This window comes from Oncorhynchus kisutch, unplaced genomic scaffold, assembly GCF_002021735.2.
Source record: "Oncorhynchus kisutch isolate 150728-3 unplaced genomic scaffold, Okis_V2 scaffold1450, whole genome shotgun sequence".
In the NCBI taxonomy this organism is placed as follows: domain Eukaryota; kingdom Metazoa; phylum Chordata; class Actinopteri; order Salmoniformes; family Salmonidae; genus Oncorhynchus; species Oncorhynchus kisutch.
The window spans coordinates 44928-55497 of record NW_022263395.1 but is presented as its reverse complement, the minus strand read 5'-3'; the positions used below and the strand labels follow the sequence as shown (position 1 = coordinate 55497).

The 10570-nt window shown below is 41.0% G+C and overlaps 1 long non-coding RNA gene across 1 annotated transcript; it reads right to left on the bottom strand.

Moving 5' to 3' along the window:
* Positions 1 to 9087: 9087 nt before the first annotated feature.
* LOC116366330 (uncharacterized) lies at positions 9088 to 10235 on the bottom strand. Its single transcript, XR_004208268.1, has 2 exons — positions 9860 to 10235; positions 9088 to 9749 (listed from the first exon to the last, which is right to left on the bottom strand). It is a non-coding gene; the product is annotated as an uncharacterized LOC116366330 (long non-coding RNA).
* Between the last annotated feature and the right edge of the window lie 335 nt (positions 10236 to 10570).

Sequence of the window (10570 nt, the reverse complement as noted above, 5' to 3'; positions counted from 1 at the left end):
CTTCTAGATGGTGTTCTATACTGTATGTAATGATATGTCTTCTAGATGGTGTTCTATACTGTATGTAATGATATGTCTCTGTCTTCTAGATGGTGTTCTATACTGTATGTAATGATATGTCTTCTAGATGGTGTTCTATACTGTATGTAATGATATGTCTACTAGATGGTGATCTATACTGTATGTAATGATATGTCTCTGTCTTCTAGATGGTGTTCTATACTGATATGTAATGATATGTCTTCTAGATGGTGTTCTATACTGTATGTAATGATATGTCTTCTAGATGATGTTCTATACTGTATGTAATGATATGTCTCTGTCTTCTAGATGGTGTTCTATACTGTAAGTAATGATATGTCTACTAGATGGTGTTCTATACTGTATGTAATGATATGTCTTCTAGATGATGTTCTATACTGTATGTAATGATATGTCTCTGTCTTCTAGGTGGTGTTCTATACTGTATGTAATGTATATGTCTACTAGATGGTGTTCTATACTGTATGTAATGATATGTCTACTAGATGGTGTTCTATACTGTATGTAATGATATGTCTTCTAGATGGTGTTCTATACTGTATGTAATGATATGTCTCTGTCTACTAGATGGTGTTCTAGACTGTATGTAATGATATGTCCTCTGTCTTCTAGATGGTGTTCTATAATGTATGTAATGATCCTACTGGGGATCAGTGGGTTAACTGTCTGTTCAGGGGAACAGTGGGTTAACTGCCTTGTTCAGGGGCAGAACAACAGATTTGTACCTTGTCAGCTCGGGGATTTGATGTTGCAAACCTTTCAAGTTATTAGTCCAATGCTCTAACCACTAGACTACCTGCCGCCCCAGTTCTTACTTATAGTTAATTAATGCATTCACGGTAAATGGACTGCATTCACGGTAAATGGACTGCATTCACGGTAAATGGACTGCATTCACGGTAAATGGACTGCATTCACGGTAAATGGACTGCATTCACAGTAAATGGACTGCATTCACGGTAAATGGACTGCATTCACGGTAAATGGACTGCATACACGGTAAATGGACTGCATTCACGGTAAATGGACTGCATTCACGGTAATGGACTGCATTCACGGTAAATGGACTGCATTCACTGTAAATGGACTGCATTCACGGTAAATGGACTGCATTCACGGTAAATGGACTGCATTCACGGTAAATGGACTGCATTCACGGTAATGGACTGCATTCACGGTAAATGGACTGCATATGTTGTAAATTACCTTTTACATTTGAATTAGGATCTTCCATGATACTTCTGCGATATGGATGGAATCCAGCCCTTGGTGTGGGTGAAAACAACATGGTCACATGTAAAAGCTTTGACATCACAAACACAAAATATATATTGAAAACTCAGATACTGCTCAACAGAGACAGTAAGAGTCAACCCTTATATATGGTGACTGTATATTGATGTTGTAGTTTGTCCCTTCAGGGCACCTGTAACGCCCCTCTGCTTATGTGCATTGGAATCCTTGGAATGTTTTGTCCTGTGATGAAACAATGGCCCCGTTAGTTTCTACTCCCATCTCCTTAGTTACTGTCCTGTGATGAAACAATGGCCCCATTAGTTTCTGCTCCCGTCTCCTTAGTTACTGTCCTGTGATGAAACAATGGCCCCGTTAGTTTCTACTCCCGTCTCCCTAGTTACTGTCCTGTGATGAAACAATGGCCCGTTAGTTGCTACTCCCGTCTCCTTAGTTACTGTCCTGTGATGAAACAATGGCCCCGTTAGTTTCTACTCCCGTCTCCTTAGTTACTGTCCTGTGATGAAACAATGGCCCCATTAGTTTCTACTCCCGTAGACTTAGTTACTGTCCTGTGATGAAATAATGGCCCCGTTAGTTTCTACTCCCATCTCCTTAGTTACTGTCCTGTGATGAAACAATGGCCCCGTTAGTTTCTACTTCCCGTCTCCTTAGTTACTGTCCTGTGATGAAACAATGGCCCCGTTAGTTTCTACTCCCGTCTCCTTAGTTACTGTCCTGTGATGAAACAATGGCCCCGTTAGTTTCTACTCCCGTCTCCTTAGTTAAGAATGTGAAATGGCAGAATAGTAGTAGAGAGAATGATTTATTTCAGCTTTTATTAGTTAGCTTAGTTACTGTCCTTCTATTAGTTGTAGAAGTAATACAGCTGTTATACAACACTGACGAGTTGTGGTTCCACAATGTGTATCAATCATTAATAACCAGTAGTCATTATGTATGTTATCATGTATCATACATGTCATCTACATGTTTATAGTTTTAAAACTGCAATATGTAACTTTGTGGGTGACTTGGCCCTTATTCCTTAACATTGATGGGTGTATCTGTCTGTCGTGTATCAAACACTATGTTGTTATTCCTGTTTGAAAAGAGGGAAATGATCCTGAAGATTGAAATTGTGTTTTCAAATTATTTTAATGCCTAATCTTTTATGTGAAGTGTGTTGTGATTTTACAAATAAAGTTTGCTCTATCAGGAAACTTAACAGACAGGCAAGCAGGCAAGAAGGAATGCGCATCCACACTGCACTTCCAACAGGACAACAACCCTAAGCACAAAGCCAAGATAACGCGGGAGTGGCTTTGGACAAGTCTCTGAATGTCCTTGAGTGGCCCAGCCAGAGCCCGGACTTTAACCCGATTAATATATCTGGAGAGACCTGAAATAGCTGTGCAGTGACACTCCCCATCTAATCTGACAGAGCTTGAGAGGATATGAAGAGAAGAATGGGATACAGGTGTTCTGTAGCGTTATACCCAAGAAGACTCGAGACTGTAATCGCTTCGAAAGGTGCTTCAACAAAGTACTGAGTCAAGGATCTGAATACTTAAAAAAAGAAATATATATATATGATATTTATGTTTTTATTTTTTATACATTTGCAAAACGTTCTACAAACCAGTTTTTGCTTTGTCATTGTGGGGCATTTTGATACAGTTATACTGAGGCAGAGATTGTCAAGTGTAGGTCTTTCAGAGCATGCAGTTGCATGGTTTGCTAACTATCTGTCTGATAGAACAATTTGATGGGCTCATGTCTGTTAAATTGTCTGTCTGTAATGGTGTACCCCAGGGCTCTGTACTTGGTCCCCTCTTATTCACTATTTATATCAATCATTTAGACAAAAATGTGCAAAATGCACAACTCCACTTTTATGCTGATGATACTGTTATTTATTGTTGTGCCTCGTCTCTTACAAATGCTTTCCAGAACTCGCTGCTTTTTATACTGTTCAACATACCTTGTGTCAATTGAAGCTTATCCTCAAAACTGACAAAACTAAACTAATGGTGTTTTCTAAAGCAAGAAATAGACCTCTGAACCTTTCACCTATTACTACCTGTCAGGGCAATGAGATTGAGGCTGTAACCTCACATATCTTGGAATTTTAATTGATGATGGCCTCTCTTATAAATTACATATTCAAAAACGTACAAAATAATGAACCTGAAGTTGGGATTTTATTTTAGGAATAAGGCCTGTGTTTATATTTTTTATTTCACCTTTATTTAACCAGGTAGGCCAGTTGGAAACTAGGAGGAGGCTGGAAGTAGGCTAGTATCTGCTATATTTATGCCTTTACTAGACTATGGGGGTATTTTATATATGAATGCTTCCACTCAGTGTTTGAGATCAATTGACACCCTTTACCATTGAGATGTATTATAAACTGCAAAACCCTTACGCACCACTGCACTTTATATACCAGGGTTGGCCTTCTCTAGTCAATTGTAGACTCAGTCACTGGTATTTACATTTTGGGTTACTACCATTTTTTTGGGGGCATTTTTATTGTTCAGAAATGTGGTGGGTACTTTCTTCGTTCGCTGGACTTTATCCTGCCAACTGCTCCAAATGTCCGAACTGAATTTGGTAAAAGGGCTTTTATGTCCTCTGCCCCATCGTCTTGGAACGCCTTACAAAATACTTTTAAACTGGAAGAACTTGTCCCGATTGGTGTTTTTAAATCACAGATGAAGGATTTCGAGGCTGATTCCCTGACCTGTCAATGTTTTTAATTTGTTGTTTTACTAGATTACTTGTAGTGTTTCATGTTGTCTGTCTGTTATTGTGACTTGGTGCTGCCTACCTTGACCAGAACACTCTTGAAAAAAGAGATTTCAAATCTCAATGAATATTGAATTCACATAGAAATATGTGTTATAGATCTGTCATTCTCATTTAAAACAAGTCTAATCAGCTGTAGATCAGTTCTATGCACGCTATTTCTATGTTTCCCATTCTTTAGGTTTTGCATCTTTTACTTTCGGTTTTGTGCACCAGCTTCAAACAGTTAAGTGTTAGGGGGCACTATTTTGATTTCTTTGGGATGAAAAACGTTCCCGTTTTAAACAAGATATTTGTCACGAAAAGATGCTCGACTATGCATATAATTGACAGCTTTGGATAGAAAACACTCTGACGTTTCCAAAACTGCAAAGATATTGTCTGTGAGTGTAACAGAACTGATGTTACAGGCGAAACCCAGATAACAATCCAACCAGGAAGTGCCGCATTTTTTGAAACCGCCTCATGCCAATGATTCCTTATATGGCTGTGAATGAGCTACGAATAAGCTTACGTTTTCCACGTATTCCCCAAGGTGTCTACAGCATTGTGACGTCTTTTTACGCATTTCCATTGAAGAATAGCCGTAAGGGACCATATTTAGCATGTGGTCACGTGGTGTCTCCTGCAGAAAATCTTGCGTAAAATACTGAGGTAGCCATTTTTCCAATCGCTTCTTATGAGAAACCAATTGCCTCGACGGATGTATTATCGAATATATATGTTAAAAACACCTTGAGGATGGATCCTAAACAACGTTTGCCGTGTTTCTGTCAATATTATGGAGCTAATTTTGAAAAAAGTTTAGCGTTGTAGTGGTAATATTTTCCGGTCGCTTTCTCAGCCAAGCATGATGAACAAACGGGAGCTATTTCGCCTACAAAAATAATATTTTTGGGAAAAAAAGAACATTTGCTATCTAACTGGGAGTCTCCTGAGTGAAAACAAGGTAAATTATTTAATTTGGTTGCTTTTCTTATTTTCGTGAAAATGTTGCCTGCTGCCAGCAGAGCCTAGCATAGCATTATGCCATGCTAAACTTACACAAATGCTTGTCTAGCGTTGGCTGTAACGCATATTTTGAAAATCTGAGACGACAGTGTTGTTAACAAAAGGCTAAGCTTGTGTTTGAATATATTGATTTCATTTCATTTGCGATTTTTATGAATAGGAAAAGTTTCTAGGGGTATTTATGTCTGCTGCGTTATGCTAATTCGTTTGAGGCTATGATTACGCGGATCTGGGATTGCTAGTCGCAATTAAAAACCTAGATTTTGATTATGAAAAATATATTTCACAGCAGTTTAGATGATACAATGATGTGAGGCATTGAAACCATCATCAATCAGAGTTATACGTTGAGAAAAGAGAAATGAAATCTCAACTCTGAATCCTGCTCTGGGTCCCTCTGGGGACTCTATGGCTTCAGAATCTCATAGATGGTGAGTTATCAGACTATTTTATAGTTAGTGTTATTGTCTTTAGATATTTTTAATATTCTGTGTCTTGAATGTCACGTCTTGAGTAGTTTGAATAGGGTGAATATCCAGATGTACGTAATTAGTATGTGATAGAATGTAGTTGAGGCTCCTCAGAGGATCGGGGAGGACCATCCTACCTGAATTTCATATCATATTTTTGAGTCAAATATTTTTAAATGTTCAACTTAAAAATAAAAAAAAACTACAAAAATATTCACTTCACCAAATAACTGATTAAAACACTGTTTTTCAATGGTCTACAGTAGCCTCAACAGCACTCTGTAGGGTAGCCCCATGGTGTAGCCGGAGGACAGCTAGCTTCCGTCCTCCTCTGGGAACATTGACTTCAATACAAAACCTAGGAGGCTCATGGTTCTCACCCCCTTCAATACACTTACACAGTAATTATGACAACTTGGGGCAGCAGGGTAGCCTAGTGGTTAGAGCGTTGGACTAGTAACCAGAAGGTTGCAAGTTCGAATCCCCGAGCTGACAAGGTACAAATCTGTCGTTCTGCCCCTGAACAGGCAGTTAACCCACTGTTCCTAGGCCGTCATTGAAAATAAGAATTTGTTCTTAACTGACTTGCCTAGTAAAATAAAGGTTAAAAAAAAATTCCAGGCGGATCGTCCTTCAACCTATCAGAGCTATTGCAGCACGAACTGACGTGTTGTCCACCCAATCAAAGGATCAGAGAATTTATCTATTCCTGAAAGCATAAGCTACAGCTAGGACTGCAGTGCATAAAATGTGGTGAGTAGTTTATTCAAATAGAGAGAAAGACAATCGTTGAACAGATTTTAACAAATTAATTGAAATTAATGTTCATTTACATGCACTGTAATATAACTGAAGAGGAAACATTTATGTTAACCTGAATTCTAATTCTAATAATCTGTTGATCAAAACATAATGAACATCCTCTGTTGTCTGTCTAGAAACGGTGCTGTTAAAGACACTGCTTGTGTTTTGTCATCAGAGAAAAGTTCAAACCAGGTTTATTCAGCCCACTGGATGCTGCATCTGCATCGCTTGTAAATAACCAAACAATCATTTATACAGTCAAACGTTTGGACATACTGGTCGAGGAAATTCTAATCAAGTAAGGGAGAAGAGACTTTCAATTTCTTCAAACAATCAACCTTTAATATTGATTAATTATTGCAATAATGGAGCTGGTCAACGACCTCCCGTAGCTGATCAATAATGGAGCTGGTCAACGACCTCCCGTAGGTGATGAATAATGGAGCTGGTCAACGACCTCCCGTTGGTGATCAATAATGGAGCTGGTCAAGGACCTCCCGTAGGTGATCAATAACGGAGCTGGTCAACGACTTCCCGTAGGTGATCAATAATGGAGCTGGTCAACGACCTTCCGTAGGTGATCAATAATGGAGCTGGTCAACGACCTCCCGTAGGTGATCAATAATGGAGCTGGTCAACGACCTCCCGTAGGTGATCAATAATGGAGCTGGTCAACGACCTCCCGTAGGTGATCAATAATGGAGCTGGTCAACGACCTCCCGTAGGTGATCAATAATGGAGCTGGTCAAGGACCTCCCGTAGGTGATCAATAATGGAGCTGGTCAACGACCTCCCGTTGGTGATCAATAATGGAGCTGGTCAACGACCTCCCGCAGGTGATCAATAATGGAGCTGGTCAACGACCTCCCGTAGGTGATCAATAATGGAGCTGGTCAACGACCTCCCGTAGGTGATCAATAATGGAGCTGGTCAACGACCTCCCGTAGGTGATCAATAATGGAGCTGGTCAACGACCTCCCGTAGGTGATCAATAATGGAGCTGGTCAACGACCTCCCGTAGGTGATCAATAATGGAGCTGGTCAACGACCTCCCGTAGGTGATCAATAATGGAGCTGGTCAACGACCTCCCGTAGGTGATCAATAATGGAGCTGGTCAACGACCTCCCGTAGGTGATCAATAATGGAGCTGGTCAACGACCTCCCTTAGGTGATCAATAATGGAGCTGGTCAACGACCTCCCGTAGGTGATCAATAATGGAGCTGATCAACGACCTCCCGTAGGTGATCAATAACGGAGCTGGTCAACGACCTCCCGTAGGTGATCAATAATGGAGCTGGTCAACGACCTCCCGTAGGTGATCAATAATGGAGCTGGTCAACGACCTTCCGTAGGTGATCAATAATGGAGCTGGTCAACGACCTCCCGTAGGTGATCAATAATGGAGCTGGTCAACGACCTCCCGTAGGTGATCAATGAGAGCCCAATAATACAGAAAACACAGAACAGTTTATTCATGGTTGGCTCCGCCCCTCCCTGTCAGATGGGAGCATCATATTCTACCTTGTTTCCTTCTTGTGGTTATGTGTATCGGGTCTGTGAGGTCATAGCGCACAAACAAGTGATAACGACAGTTCTGTTATTCCTTTCTCTACCAAGCTAGCCTCTGTTCTCTTCATATCTCCACACAGATGTGCACTGGGAAGATACGAAAAGGACAGGATGGTCTGAAGAACTGTGGTCACTCTCAGAGGCTCTTTGTCTTATGCCGTGTGACCAAGTTACTCAGAAGCAAAGATGATTGGAAACCACACAGGTCTATTCTGTTCCTCAAGTTTATCTCTATTCGATGTACTTGACCACAGTTTAACCACATACCTCGACCAGCTGCGGGGAGAGAACGCGGAAGGGAGGAACCAACCCTGAGGAGGGGAAGTGGTTAAGCTATAGTTTCACTCCTCCATATGTGAACAGCAATATGCCTTATTTGTTCCTTTAAGCAGAGAGCTCGTTACCATCTCGAAACTCCTATGCTAAACTCCTATGCTAAACTCCTATGCTAAACTCCTATGCTAAACTCCTATGCTAAACTCCTATACTAAACTCCTATGCTAAACTCCTATGCTAAACTCCTATGCTAAACTCCTATACTAAACTCCTATACTAAACTCCTATACTAAACTCCTATACTAAACTCCTATACTAAACTCCTATACTAAACTCCTATACTAAACTCCTATACTAAACTCCTATACTAAACTCCTATGCTAAACTCCTATACTAAACTCCTATACTAAGCTCCTATACTAAACTGAACATAGTCTATAGCATCTAATAGATCAAGGCAAAAGGGTGGCTACCTTGAAGAATCTATAATATATTTTGATTTGATTAACACTTGTTTGGTTACGACATGATTCCATATGTGTTATTTCATAGTTTTGATGTCTCCACTATTATTCTACAATGTAGAAAATAGTTTATTTTTATTTTTATTGAATGAGTAGGTGTGTCCCAACCTTTTGACTGGTAGTGTACACTACCGTTCAAACGTTTGGGGTCACTTCAAAATGTCAAATTGGCCGTCTAGGCAGAGTTACACCGAAATAGCCATATCTCAGACTGGCCAATAAAAGATTAAGATGGGCAAAAGAACAGACACTGGACAGAGGAACTCTGTACCTTTTGACTAATCACATTATCCCATGTATTTAAAAAAACAGTAGTGTTATTAATTGATCAATCGAGTCATTCTGTACTTTTCATCTTTTTTTAATATTTATTTAAAAAAACCATTCTCTGTCAGATTCATCATCCCTTCTGTGTGGCCAGATGAAACTTCCTGCTGAACAGCCAATCACATCAATGTGCTCCATGCTGCCTGGTGTGCTCTCTTGGGAAGTCATCCCTACGAGCAAAAGACATGAAAAAACATATCGTTGTTTACTTTGCTCAATGGGATCCTTCCAAATGTCCTTTTGACGAGTGAAGCCTGGGTGTCCAAGGCAACCGCTGTGGAGCCCTGGTTGGTTGTGATCACGGGTCAGTGCAGTTTCACTTGGGTGTCCAAGACAACCGCTGTGGAACCCTGGTTGGTGGTGATCACGGGTCAGTGCTGTTTCACTGGGTGTCCAAGGCAACCGCTGTGGAGCTCTGGTTGGTGGTGATCACGGGTCAGTGCTGTTTCACTGGGTGTCCAAGGCTAGCGCTGTGGAGCCCTGGTTGGTGGTGATCACGGGTCAGTGCTGTTTCACTGGGTGTCCAAGGCTAGCGCTGTGGAGCCCTGGTTGGTGGTGATCACGGGTCAGTGCTGTTTCACTGGGTGTCCAAGGCTAGCGCTGTGGAGCCCTGGTTGGTGGTGATCACGGGTCAATGCTGTTTCATATTGACGTTGCCACAGGATCCTGGATGGTACTTCCTGAATGAGAAGAATCAGAGGGGGTTGGTTAGGTTGGAAATGTCATTACATGTTATCAGCTGTAACATTGTCTGAATAGTGATGAATAACAAGTGCTGTACAGGACTTACAACACATTGAGATGGTACTGAAGCTTTGAGATGTGAAGATATGGCTGTTACTGCAGTGGCCTGGTGGACTGACAGGGTTGGTGGGATGAGATGGTACTGAAGCTACACGACGTCAAGATGTGGCTGTTACTGCAGTGGCCTGGTGGACTGACAGAGTTGGTGGGATGAGATGGTACTGAAGCTACGTGACGTGAAGATGTGGCTGTTACTGCAGTGGCCTGGTGGACTGACAGGGTTGGTGGGATGAGATGGTACTGAAGCTACGTGACGTGAAGATGTGGCTGTTACTGCAGTGGCCTGGTGGACTGACAGGGTTGGTGGGATGAGATGGTACTGAAGCTACGTGACGTGAAGATGTGGCTGTTACTGCAGTGGCCTGGTGGACTGACAGAGTTGGTGGGATGAGATGGAGGAGTCTGGAGGTCAAAACAGGATGAACAAACAAAACAAGAAAAACATCAGAAATACTGATTTATTACCAACTGTTAAACTCTAAAATATATGTCTGGAAACTTTAAACACACTTTGTTATGATAAAAAAAAGATTTACTACTGGGTTCTCTGGATTAGACTGAATAAAAGTATGGTTGACACCAATGTAATGGGTTAAGAAGTTGTGTTCCTTGTTGGCAGTGGAAGCTGGAACAAACATCACCCCAATCAGAACACCTACAGAACAATCTGCTGTTTGTAAATCAACTTCCTCTAGAT